We start from the raw sequence: 14,164 nt of genomic DNA, 5'->3' as shown, positions 1-14,164 counted from the left end.
CTTGCTCACCCTGCAGTGTCCTTGAAACTCGTATTTTGAGCCGGGGCTTACAGCGCTGGGTGATTTCACACCTGACAATCCATCTTTTCTACGACGATATGAGCTCCTGTAGCTTGTATGCCAAGCTGATACCGGGTCATTACGGTCGATAAACTATTACAGTGGGAATCAATGCTCGGTGTGGAACGAGTTTATCAAGTCAAAGTCCATCTGCTGGATTTGACGGTCATCTGCTGCCACAGTGTTGAGGCAAAATAAAGGAAAAGAAGGAAAAAAAAGAGAAAGACTGACAGGTCATGGTGACAACTATTTGACTGAATTAGTATAAAACCAAAGAGTGGAACAGAATGGGTAATTTCCCAAATTAAACTCCTCTACTTGTTCCATTTCCAGTGTCCCAATGAAATCCAGATGCGATTAACAACACTTTCTCTTACATGCAGCATCTCAGTTGGCCAGATCACGAATGTGAATTTAATGCGTCGTTAATTTCCTGTGCTTGTAATTCACAGTCGGTACAACTCCTATACAGAGCAGGGTTTTAAAGCACCCGAGTCTGTTTGGTAACTGTAAAAAAAAAATGTTTTAAAAGTGCAAGAATGAGAACTTCAGCACTTCAGCAGTGATTTATAGCTAGCAACAACTATAATAATGATTAAAGTTGTGTTGTCTTTGCACTTTCTCATCCATGTCACCATCATGTTTCATAATGCACACTTGAATCCACGATGAAAAACGTAAAGTGTCAGCTTTACCGACACCCACCGTGGAGAGAAAGTGCTCTGTGCATACCTCTGTTAGCTGCATAAAAAGCTTCACGCTGCCAGTATGTGATTGGTGCCTCACCAGTCATGGGCCTTTTGTCCCATTAACACAAGAGGATGTCTCTCACATTAAAACCCTGGTACATATCATGTTTAAATTTAATTTTATAAGAATAGAATTTAATAAAAAAGGGCAGCAGGATGTGAAAAGCCACATACACGGGACTATGCAGGAGAAGACACGTTCTCTTTCCAAGTACTGTATTAAGTCAGAGCTATGCAAAGAGCACAGATCACACTAAAAGTGGCACTAACAGATATATGAAGTCTTTTATGGTGTTTTAAACAGAATGGAATGTGGCCTGTTAGCAGCTGTGCTATGAGGCTTCCTCTGGATAGTGACTGATGATTACAGCACTGACAACGTTAACCTATCTACTTCTTTGTATTAATTATCCATCGCGTGACAAATTGCCTCTTAGGGACATATAAGTGCTACTCGACACTGCTCTGTATTGGGGATATGATATCTACATTGTTGTGATGGTTTCATTTGCTTTCTATGACAGTAAGGTCTCTGACTAAATCTAAAGTGGAATAGAACAGATTTTAGGGGGAAAACAGGCTAAAGTAAAGCTGAGTTGAACTTTAGTTGACTGAGAAACAGCAGCTAAGTATAGCTCAATGATTTGATCACAGTTTTTTTCAACTTTCAAGGAGCTCAAGTTTAACTTGGCCACCTATTTATTTCCATAACTGTCGTCTGTGTGGGCTGTCAGTGCGGCCATGTTTATTTGAGCCTCACTGTTAATTGACTGGAGCAGATGACGACGTGCTGCTCTGCGGTGGGTTTTGACAATAGTAAGCAAACTGGTGGACGGGAATTGATGTTTGAGAAACCTTGCCATTCAAGTCGTTGTTCTTGCTTGATTTAAAGTCAGCCCATGGAGGAACCTGCTAAATGAAATCCATTAAAAACAATTCTGCTCCTGCTTGTCCGTGAAGGATTTTTGACAGAACAATTTTGTAGGTTAATGCCTGAAAGTTATTTATCAGAACACTCTCAACCGGAAAGTTATTGTTTTGGACTGTTGTCTTTTAAATCACCCAAACAAAAACCCAAAAACCCCCCAAAAAAAACACGATTAAAAATTCATAGTTCATTGATCTGTGCGCGCTGATGTTTATTGAGAGGGCACGGTGAATGTAGTGAAGGAAATAACCTGCTGTGTTGTTGTCTCTGACACTATAAAGCTGCAGGAATGACTCACTACCACCAGATGACCATTTTTTAAAGTTTTTATTGTGCGACCGGCATTGCAAAAGAGTAAAGAATTCACACAGGAGACTGAGGTGATTAGACCCCATACTGACATTAATTAACAAGCTGTGAAGACAGCAGATGACAACCACCCCTGGTGGTTCAGTATCTAGACGCTGATGGTGCTGAGAGGACCAATGGAATTATGAGAAGATCTCATCTTCACAGGTTGCAGCGCACAAAGAAAATATCTTTACTCCATCTTTTTAAATCCAGATAGACACACACACACACACACACACACACACACACACACACACATACACACACACACACACACACGTATACAAGCATCCCCTTATTTCATCTGACAGATAAATGACCAGACCCTCGAGTTCACTTTAAATGGAGCATGTAAAATGTGTGTAAGAGTGTGTTATAATCAACATCCGGTTTCCTTGACTTTCATTTCTCTGCTCTTTCCAGTTCACTTATGTCGGATTTTGAGAAGAGCGGGAGATTATGGACAGATTGAGGAGATTAAGAAGAGCAGCGAGGATCAGGAGGAGAAGGAGTCTATGAGACGAGAGGAGATGATGGGTGTGTGTGTGTGGGGAGGAGGGAGGGGGGGGAGGAGGGAGGGGGAAATGGATGAAGGATGAAACGAGGAGGAGGAGGACAAGAGCCGTCCATTAAGCAACCATATAGGTGGGGAGTGTTGTGGTGTCCTTGGGCCTCAGGTCAATAAAGCCATTACATTAAAGTGACACACACACACACACACACACACACACACACACACACACACACACACACACACACACACACACACACACAAATGAGTGACACTGCATGAACACACGTCACCTGGAGACAATTTATCAACACAAGCTACCTCTGACAGGGACACACACACACACACACACACACACACACACACACACACACAGACACACAGACACACATTCGATTAGCTGTCTCTGTGCATTCATATCATATCGGTGTCACCAACCGAAGCTGTGTCTTTAAACATGTCTGGACGTTGACATGACAGCACAGACTTCTGATGCTTGAAGTTGCATTGGAATGGAACATAAATATTTTGTAGCATTTTAAGTCTGAATAATATCTGAGCATATCTGGCAAAAGTATGACCTCGCTGGCTGGTAGGACAGATAGCAGACTAATGGCTGGCATACCCATGTTGAGTCGTATGTGAGAACAAAGAGAGGAAGTTATTGAGATAATACATGAATCCAAGTAAAGCCTGTAAGAAAAGAGAGAAGAAAAACCAATATTGCACCTCTCCCCATGTCTCAGAATAATAGAATCCTCCGAGATCACATCCTCTACAAGACAGTCAAATGTTTGTTCAGACATCTGAGTATAGGTCCACCTTTCACACAGAAGAAAATCTTTAGCGAGTTGGAAAATACTGACCCTGGGTCTGGTCGATGTTGCATTAATTGGGTGCCTTTTAAAAAGATATGCATCTCTTAAAATAAGACAGAGGTGGCATGTAGGGTAAATAATGTTTTGGGATATCTTTAAATGAGTGGAGGCCCTCAGCCCATAAATGTCAGAGTGCATACTCTGGCATTGCTCCATTGAGGAATAGTAATTTGTCACCCATATAGCAACAGGAGATTGTCTTTGTGGAAAATGAGTGACTGCAGGTCCCAGTTGGGTGTAATTCCTTGACATATTTCACGGAGCAAACAGAGTTTTGGGAGAAGAACAGGCCTTTTTGCAGTGACTTAACACAGCAAATACAATGATAACACTATAAGTATTTCCTTCAAATTAGGTGCACCACATGTAAAAGTATTCTTTAAGTTGTTATTAGCAAAATACATTTTAGGCAACAACAATACAACCTAGATAACAGTAACTTTCTGTTTCATGCAGCAGCATGTTACAGCCAACAGGTGGAAATCAATACAGAAGGGCAATAACATAAAACGGAAGTTCAAAGTGAAACGTGTATTGATTTTAGACTAAACACAAACTAAACCATGAACCCAAAATAACAAACAAAGAAACCAACAGACATAAACCACAGGCTGCTGCCAGCAATATAGGCTCGAAACAATGAGAGTTCCATGTGACCTTTTTCAACAGGATCAAGGTCGTCAGAGTAAACGAGCTGCAGCTTGGGCCAACCAGGAAGTCAACCGACCAATCAAGGCTCTGAAAGGCAACTCAGTAGCAACATTGGAGCAGCTAGGCAGGAGCTCGATGAGAACAAGACAAATGGTCAGCACGATAAAAATAATGGGAGTGCATAACACAGCATAATATCGTTAGTATGTGTCAAACTGAATATTCATTTGGTTCATGACAAAGTAGCGTTAGAAGTATAAATAGACTAAGATTAAAGAGCAAAAACAATTTGGCAGAGGTTAGAAAATGTGAAATTAGAATAAGAAATTGCTTTTTCTACTTGAATGAATTAACTGATTTCGAGACACTGATCATCTCAGTCTCTGACCTTGGCTGAAAAAGAGAGAGTGATGTCGCCCCGTGACCACGACACAAGTGCATGACAGACATATTGAGGAGGTTTACGGCCTCAGACACAAACACCCATCCTCTTCCCAAATATTCAAACTTATTTCAAATAACACCCTGTGTACGCTCTGTGTCTGTTTATTCACCTTTTTGTAGCGCCTGTAGTCTTTCTGGCTAATAACAATAATAACACTACATTCTCTAGGTTCGTAAGAGCTGGTAATAGTGAACAATTTATTGTCACAATTATTGAATTGCAATGAATGAAAATAAAAAATAAAATAAAATACAGAAAAATAGAGCTCTTTAATTTGTCAAAATAAAAAAGTTCAAAGAAAATTGTCCATCCTTCTCTTTTTCGAAGGTCAGAGTTCAGGGTTCAATTGCGTTTATGTTCTGTGTAATGTTCAGTCCAATGTTCAATTACTACCCGGGTAGATTTGTGTATGGGTTCTTATCTGTGTGAAGTGAATCGATGTCGGGCTCCTCGGATTGGGTTCACAGCTGGCCAGGCTGGGACCCGCTCCGTCTGAATCTTTCTCTCGCTGGATTGGCTCGCCACCGAACCCTTGGCTCGGAATTCTGGATCCGAAGTCTTAATCCGTCGAACAAAAAACCAGTCTACACAGAGAGTGTAGAACAAATAATCATTACTTTCTATTCAATTGACATCTTTCTACTTTCACTTTTCACTCTAATTCTTTCACATAAATACCCAAATAAAGGATACTCTGCATTTAAATGCTTTAAATGAGACTGCATATTTTTTTTACAGTACAGTATAAGTACTTTTACCATGACTATTATTTACCATGAACTTATAATTCAACATAAATCACCTTATTTATTTCAATAAAGCTCTATTTATATTTATAAACAGCTCAATAAATCAGAATTTACATTTTTAACACAATATTTATCTTTTAACCATAGCTTTTTTATCTGTTTTTAACCATAAAGTTACAGTATAAACTCTAAACAGGATAAATTCTTTTTAACAGAATACATATTAAACCATCACTAGTGCAAAAACACCGAATACACTCATCTCAATGACCGGAAAAATAATTAGCATGACCCGGTATCATTTAACCACATTTCTGTACCATAGCTGTCTCCATTTCTCATCTCAAGTCACAGTAAAGGCTCATTAGCTTAACCAGCTAGCACACATTAGCTTAGATAGCTTCACAATTAGCATTCATATCACCTTTAACAGGTAACACCCAGAATTAGCATAGCGGCGACTAGCATTAGCTTCGCGCTAGGTTGTTAGCGATCTTTTTACAGCTCGTTTTCAATATACACAATGATACAGCAGGTACCAGAGTAGGTTTAAAACATTAACGAAACATAGCATGAACTTAGCATGGACTCCGACTGGTTTTTATGAACATATTTCAGTCACAGGAACTTTATCTTATCATGCTAATAGCAACAACTAGCCTGAGGCTTGCTCAGCAACTTAGCATTTTCTTACCGGAGTTCTCAGGGACACTTAACACGGTAAACTCAGCCTCCCGCTCCTTCACACACGCTCGTAACGACTCTGCCTGATAAACAGAAGACTTATGAAGGTTTTGCTCGAGAGTTACTGATGTTTTAGCGTGGTTTTGTTCACTTAACATACCCCGTTTCTTCAGCTCGGTTCATGTGCGACCGCTCTGCTCGGTGTCTCAGCTTGATCTAAGATGGCGGACGGTGCACACTGTGATCATGCACAGGTCACGTTCGGGGGCACGTTCAATGCGTCGGCGATTACTCGCAGGGGTGCTGTGCCACCAAGTGGGGAAACGGGGGTACTACATCTAAACTACAAAAATGGGTTTAGTAACCATGTGGGTTACACCCTCCCCTCTTGAATCTGTATGAGTCCCTTCATGCTCAGTTCCCTGGACTGCATGGTAACTATCATCTCCTATAGTATCAAGGGCTCTGTTGAAACTCTCCAAGATACTTTTGGCAAAGGAGATTAAAGGTTTCCCTAGCTCATCATAATGAAAGCGTTTGGGGGGTCGTCTGAACCTTTCAGACCTCCGTGTGGTCAAGTCTGGGTCGTCAGTGTCTATGTCAGTCAACTGTCCATTTTTCTCGTTTTTGTCTTGATTAGTGATATCTGTGTTGGTCTGTTGTCGATCTTTGTCATTCTGGTCTTGGGCAACAATGTTTGTCTCAACAACATCTGTGTCAGCTACATCTCTGTCGACTACATGTGTGTCAACTACATCTCTGTCGACTACATGTGTGTCAACTACATCTCCGGTTGGTTTTGATTGACTTTCGCTCATGGCTATGCTTTCTCTGTTCAGGTCTGGTTCAATGGCTTGCTCAACCGCAACCTCTGTTTCCACCAAAGCCAAGTTGGGAAGTACTCCACCTGTCTCTGCAGGTGAGAAAGGTAAGTTGCTGGCAGCAAGTACATCTGGAGGTTCGGAATGTGTGGAATGAGCTGACGAACAATCAGCCTCTGGAGCTGGATTCACAGGGGGATTCTGCCCCGTAGGAAGCTCAAGGACCTGAACGAACCTTTTCTCAGGAATGACAGACAAAGAAACTGGACAATCGCATGAATCATCTTCAGACTCTGAATGATTCTCTTGGGAGTGAAACTGAGACTGTTGGCTCCTCGTTCTGGGACGGTGTACCTTTGGAGCGACCTGCTCAGGCTCCTCGTCGTCTACCAGATTACTACAAGGAAGCAAGTGATCCCGATGCAGCGTTCGCTTGGGACCGTCTTCATCAGTGGGCTGCACTGTATAAACTGGTAAGTCTCCCTTTCTGTGCAAGACTTTGTACACAGTTGACTCCCACTTATCTGCAAGTTTGTGTTTGTTCCTTAACCGCAGGTTCCGTACAAGCACATGATCACCTTCCTGGAGTGTTGATTCCCTTACTACCCTGTCAAACCTTTTTTTGTTCCTTTCTGCGACCTTTGCAGAATTTTTGACAACAATCTGGTAGCTTTCTTCAAGATGCGCTTTCAGATTCTTCACGTATTGAGAATGACTTTTGGGAGCTCCACGCTGGACAGGTAAACCAAATGCAATGTCTACCGGTAACCTGGGCCGGCGCCCAAACATCAACTCATACGGGCTAAAACCCGTCACATCGTTTTTCGTACAGTTGTACGCATGAGTCAACGGTTTCACGTAATCACGCCAGTGATTCTTCTCTTTTTCTCTCAGCGTTCCCAACATACTCAAGAGAGTTCTGTTGAACCTTTCAACTGGATTTCCGCGGGGATGGTACGGACTGGTGCGTACTTTCTTGATACCCGCGAGAGCACAGAGTTCGTGGATCAGCTGTGACTCAAAGTCTCTGCCCTGGTCACTTAAGATTCGCTCTGGAAACCCGTAATGTATCAGAAACTGCTCCCAAAGACTCTTAGCCACGGTTGTTGCTTTCTGATCCTTCGTTGGAAGCGCAACAGCGTATTTCGTGAAGTGATCAGTTATAACTAAGATGTCTTTGGTGTTTTTGCTGTCGCGTCCCATGGACAAATTGTTCACTATTACCAGCTCTTACGAACCTAGAGAATGTAGTGTTATTATTGTTATTAGCCAGAAAGACTACAGTATAAACTCTAAACAGGATAAATTCTTTTTAACAGAATACATATTAAACCATCACTAGTGCAAAAACACCGAATACACTCATCTCAATGACCGGAAAAATAATTAGCATGACCCGGTATCATTTAACCACATTTCTGTACCATAGCTGTCTCCATTTCTCATCTCAAGTCACAGTAAAGGCTCATTAGCTTAACCAGCTAGCACACATTAGCTTAGATAGCTTCACAATTAGCATTCATATCACCTTTAACAGGTAACACCCAGAATTAGCATAGCGGCGACTAGCATTAGCTTCGCGCTAGGTTGTTAGCGATCTTTTTACAGCTCGTTTTCAATATACACAATGATACAGCAGGTACCAGAGTAGGTTTAAAACATTAACGAAACATAGCATGAACTTAGCATGGACTCCGACTGGTTTTTATGAACATATTTCAGTCACAGGAACTTTATCTTATCATGCTAATAGCAACAACTAGCCTGAGGCTTGCTCAGCAACTTAGCATTTTCTTACCGGAGTTCTCAGGGACACTTAACACGGTAAACTCAGCCTCCCGCTCCTTCACACACGCTCGTAACGACTCTGCCTGATAAACAGAAGACTTATGAAGGTTTTGCTCGAGAGTTACTGATGTTTTAGCGTGGTTTTGTTCACTTAACATACCCCGTTTCTTCAGCTCGGTTCATGTGCGACCGCTCTGCTCGGTGTCTCAGCTTGATCTAAGATGGCGGACGGTGCACACTGTGATCATGCACAGGTCACGTTCGGGGGCACGTTCAATGCGTCGGCGATTACTCGCAGGGGTGCTGTGCCACCAAGTGGGGAAACGGGGGTACTACATCTAAACTACAAAAATGGGTTTAGTAACCATGTGGGTTACACCTTGTTTTGCAGCAGGTTTCCTCTCCTGTTTCTGTGTATGTGCATAAATCTGTCAAGCCTCTACGCTGTCTCACTTCTTAGACCTATTTCTTTTTCTCTAGAGTTTTTCTGTCAGTCACTGATGATCTGCAGAATGTGTGTGTTTGTGTGTGTATGTGTATTTTGAGCGAGGATGTGGCAGAGCTATGTGTATCATGTTGCTTGTTTGATTTGCTGGTGTGCGCCTGTCAGTATTCTTGTGCTTTCTTTAATTATGTGTGTGAGTGTGTGTGTGTGTGTGTGTGTGTGTGTGTGTGTGTGTGTGTGTGTGTGTGTGTGTGCCTCAGCCCCCCCATGGTGCAGTAATGAGACATATTGGCTAGACAGAGCTTTGGGAAGGTCACGCTAAATTGAGGCGTTGAGGAAAAAGGGAAGGTGTGGCATGTGTAACTGTGAGCCTCTCACGACGAATCGGAACAAACCTGCTCTAAATTAGCATCCTGTGCTGACCCGACTGGAGAAAAAGAGAGGAGATGGAGAGAGCGTATAGAAGGAGATGGGAGGAGGTGAAACCCCATCAGAAGACACAGTCAATTATCATCCTGTTACATGAACCTGAAGACACAAAACATGACGCAGACGCTAGACACATTCAAATGTATAAATCAAAGGTGTATTGGCTATTTTCCAGCCCTTCTGGCCTACGTCGTTCACCGGCTGGTCCATCAGCCTTCAGCTGGTCGCATTTATTCTCCTGCCAAACCTGTCTCCTAAAATTATACTCATACACATACAGTTTGCATTAGCAGAAACGTGGTGGAGCCTGGACCTTCCCAAACAATAAAAGTGTTTATTGAAGGTATTTCATTTGTTTTCCTGGCTTCCAAAGCATGAGGAATGTTTTTATTTTTGTTTTATTTATAGCTTGCAGTTAAGATTTGAGAGAGATTGCGGTCTGGGTTAAATACGATAAGTTCTCACTCCTCACAACTCTTCACATGCTTGGTCAGGACCCCTTGACATCAATTTTACACACATTGGGTCCATCTTTAGTATAATTTTTCATCATACAGGGTAGTTCGAACAATACGTAGGTGACATAACCCTGACCACTTTGTCTGCCATTGTGGTATTGGCAATGGTGTAGTGGAGGGTATACGCAGGTATACGGGGTATACCCACTTCTTTTTCTGGTGGTTTACAGTATACCCACCTATCAGCCAGAAAGCCATTGGAATATATGGGAGAGTATACCCACTTCCTCCTCTGTAACCTACCCATCTACCTAGCAGTACACCCACCTCATCAACTACCACCACACCACTGGGTATTGGTATCAAATTCAAGGTATCAGTATATTGGAATGTGTATTGCTTCTGGTACTGCAGCTAAAACTTCTTCCTTTACTCCCATCATAATTGCCGTGGCCAATCAAGGCAGCCCTAGGTTGCTACTGAAGGATACGTCTGTAGAGTGTCATAGTTTGATGTGTGGGGCCACTGACCAAGCTGCCATATTTGATGAGATGGGAGTGCGAATGGGTTATTAAATACTGATTAGATGGTATATATTGACGTTTATAATATTAAATCAAAACCAAAATCTTTCCCTCACCTCAGCCAAAGAAAGTGTAAAGGTCAGTCATTAAAACTACCATTTATTTAGTGTTGATCATTTCCTTTCCAGTTTCCCACTCAAACAAATGATTAATGCATTTACTTTTTCAAAATTTGCCAGAAATAATAATTGTGTTTGTCGTAGCACTTTGGTTGTGTGAAAATGTATTTGTTGGAGATGGGGTTCCTACTGTAGCATTTGGACAGTCCTGTTTACCTGTTTCCAGGTATTGGATTTTTATCTCTTCATCCACTGAATGATTTATGAACTAATTATATGATTCATACACCACCTCATCCCTGACCTTGGTGGAAACGGGTAGATACGTGCGTAGCCGACCTCCAGCCCAGCTGTTTGTCTTTCCCATTTTTCATTTCTCATCAGGGGGGCAACAGAAGCTACCAGAAACCATAAAGGAACCTACAGGTGCAGGAAAGCATGGAACTGTACGAATCAGAGAAGGTAAGTAAATAAGCGTACAGTGCAGTAGACCTGCCAGGAGCAGGTCTTGGCCAAACGGCCATCAGAGAACCAGGAGCAGGTGTCAACACAGGAACTGGCTTGAAGTTGGCTGGAAACCCAAACTCAGGAATTGATTCAGGGTCTGGCTGGTTGTTGATCATGGTGCTGACCTGCAGAAACTCTGGGTCACTCTGTAACTTTAGTGATAGATGCTCCAGAGACCCACGCTGCTTTCTAGGGTCTCCAACCCCAATATTCCTCGGGGAGATAGCCAGGTGAGTCACGAGGAAAGCCTCCACCTCAAAGTCTTCAGGGTCAGGATCTGACAGGGGGTTAGCTGGCTCTGGGTCAGGAGCAGACAGAAGGTTAATCGACTGGAGTGAAGGCTAGAAACCATTGGGCCAAGGTTCAGGCTGACGGCGAGCATCCTGATGTCCAACATGCAGATTGCTATGGAGGTCGGAGGCTAGCAAACTGGATGCTAGCATCACAAAGAGCAGATTGGAAGCTAGTGTGCCAGATTGGAGGAGAGAGGATTGGATGTATAGCTGAGAACCTGGGGCTGAGGATCAGGGGTGTCTGACGGCTCGATTACTGGTCAGGTTTGTACCTTTATGGTTTCACTTCAAAAGGTGGACCCATATTATGCATATCACCCCAGGCTGGTAATAAATCAAATGTGAGCTTTAATAACAGAATGCTAGTAGCCAGTGTTGTGGGTAATGCGTTACAAAGTAACGCGTTACAAAGTAACAAAGTAATGCGTTACAAAGTACGACATAGATCCAGCTGTTAAAATTTCTGTTAGATCTTTGACTGGTCGTTAATTTCTAAATGGATCTGAATCTGCTACCTGTTTACCTCAGATTGTGTTTACAAGTAAGCGCACTTTATGCACTTTTATAACTGCATTCGGGTTAAAAAAAATTCAGGAGTTACCTAATCTTGGTGCTCATATATAGGCTACCTGGGCTGGGTAGGTGTGATATTTGATTCATATGTTGTGTGATCAAAAAAAATATTAATTAGTAAAGCGCTATGTGGCATATTGCTAACTGTCTTTATTGTTATCCTGCAGAGTTAATTTGGTTGGATGACTGACGTTATTCATCATTGTCACAACTTCTCGGTGCGTTTAAAGGAGGCTGTGTGTGTGTGTCAGTTAAGTTGCAGCATGTGCGAGGAGCTGCAAACGGCTTTTAATTTTTGGTAACGCATGAGTACTCTAACGCGTTACTTTTCTTCACAGGTAACGCTGTAACGTAACTGATTACTTTTAATTGATGCTAACGTTGTAACCTAATTAACTACTTTCCAAAGTAACTATACCCAACACTGCCAGTAGCAAGTAAAATCAGACATGAACCTTCAAAATAAAACAGGAAACAGTCTATGCAAAAACCCAGGAAAATGAGTTACCTGTTATAGTATACAGCTATCTCAAGGTCTTCTCACTGTCTAGCACAGTTCACCTTCAAAGCTATACAGCAGGAATTCCATCCGTGGTACTTCAGACATGATGAAATCATTTGTAACTACGTCTCCTTACAGCTGCTGAACAGATATGATGTTGAGTTCTACCACAAATATTGATTATACTGCCTTTTATTTAGTATAAAGTATATAGTAAAGTATGGACACATTTTTATTCCCTTAATGAACACTCTTAGGAACGTAATGTACTGTTCAACTGGGTTAGTAGAGACACACAGCTTGTTCAGTACGCCTAGGCTTCAAAATATGGTGCTCAATGTACCCCTCAAGGGGTTGGCATTGACCTGTGGATTTGTTGAACAGTAAAAATCTCAAATGGAGCATGAATCTCAGTTGTCGTAAAAGTGGTTCAACCCGTACGGTGTTGCATTCACATCAACAGGAAGCCATTCATCACCACTGCAAACTGCAGTTCCAACTCTTGGAAAATGATGCGAATGAATTCTATTAAAAAAGGTGAAACAAAAGCAATCAAAAACCTCACATGGTGCAGCTACTGCAGTGAAATGTTTCATACGACATGGCGGCCGACAGATCTCAGAGGAGGTGAGATCCATGTGGCTGTCAGCCAGTGAAGCAGAAGCACAGACGGTGTGAAAGTAGCATCATGGGCTGTGCTCAACAGATGCTCATTGGTATTACCTGCTCATCTCACTGTTACACTGCAAAAAATATATGCACGAATCTTTACAAATATGTGAAGCTGTGAAGTTTATTTTAATAATATAAATACATCTTTTCATTTGTTTGTTTCAAGAGTGTTCTAAGACCAATTGTCTCCCATTATTATGCCTCATTTTGAAATAATGACACTTCTTTTTGACAAATCCTGGGATGATTCAAACTATTGAAATCAAGAGGAATTCCTGCAGCACACAGGGCATAAATATTCTCTAGTTTTAAGGGGGAAATGAGCCCATCAGACTGAATACAATGCTTATTATGATTGATATTTTTTGCAGTGTGCCCCCTCCTTCCTCTTCTCTAGTTATTATTCAATTCAAGTCCACCAGGCTCTTACTCTGTGCAGTAGAGTGCCAATTATTATGGTAATGACTGAAACAGATATCAGATGGGTTTCCCTGGAATAAGCTTTTCATATTGAACACACATCACTCTGTGTGCAAGCGTGTGTGTGTGTGTGTGTGTGTGTGTGTCTGTGTGTGTGTGTGTGTGTGTGTGTGTGTGTGTGTGCGTGTGTGCGTGCACGTGTGTGTGTGTGTGTGTGTGTGTGTGTGTGTTGTATGTATGTTGTATGTGGGAAAAAAAGAGAATGACAGCAACATGGAGCAAAACGGTTTTCCTCCATACACAGAATTGAGTTTTCTCACCTTCGGTGGCTGAATTAAACCTTTACAGGAGGAAGAGAATTATTTGGCTCTGCTCATGAAAAACACATTCTTTTGAACAATTTTGAAATGAATCAAGATGATAAAAGTAGCCAGCGTCGGTGAATTGGACACAAGAGAGAGATGTGGTGACAGTTCTGTTTCCAAGGTCATTGCTCCATCATTGTCCTGTTTCATGTCCTCAGCCTCTTTACGGGACAGATTCATGTATTACCCGTGATCCCCACAACATCATAGAATGTGTTTCATCAAATGTGTTGGAAATGCTC

At 42.0% G+C, this 14,164-nt stretch overlaps 1 long non-coding RNA gene across 1 annotated transcript; it reads right to left on the bottom strand.

The window, feature by feature from the left end:
• Positions 1-4,808: 4,808 nt before the first annotated feature.
• LOC311021986 lies at positions 4,809-6,291 on the bottom strand. The gene is made up of 3 exons (XR_014598070.1): positions 6,167-6,291; positions 6,017-6,089; positions 4,809-5,157 (listed from the first exon to the last, which is right to left on the bottom strand). It is a non-coding gene; the product is annotated as an uncharacterized lncRNA (long non-coding RNA).
• Between the last annotated feature and the right edge of the window lie 7,873 nt (positions 6,292-14,164).

The sequence above is a fragment of the Eutrigla gurnardus genome, assembly GCF_963514095.1.
Source record: "Eutrigla gurnardus genome assembly, chromosome: 12".
NCBI classification, from domain to species: Eukaryota; Metazoa; Chordata; class Actinopteri; order Perciformes; family Triglidae; genus Eutrigla; species Eutrigla gurnardus.
Note: the sequence above shows the minus strand (reverse complement) of the source record. Positions and strands in the feature narration are given on the sequence as shown.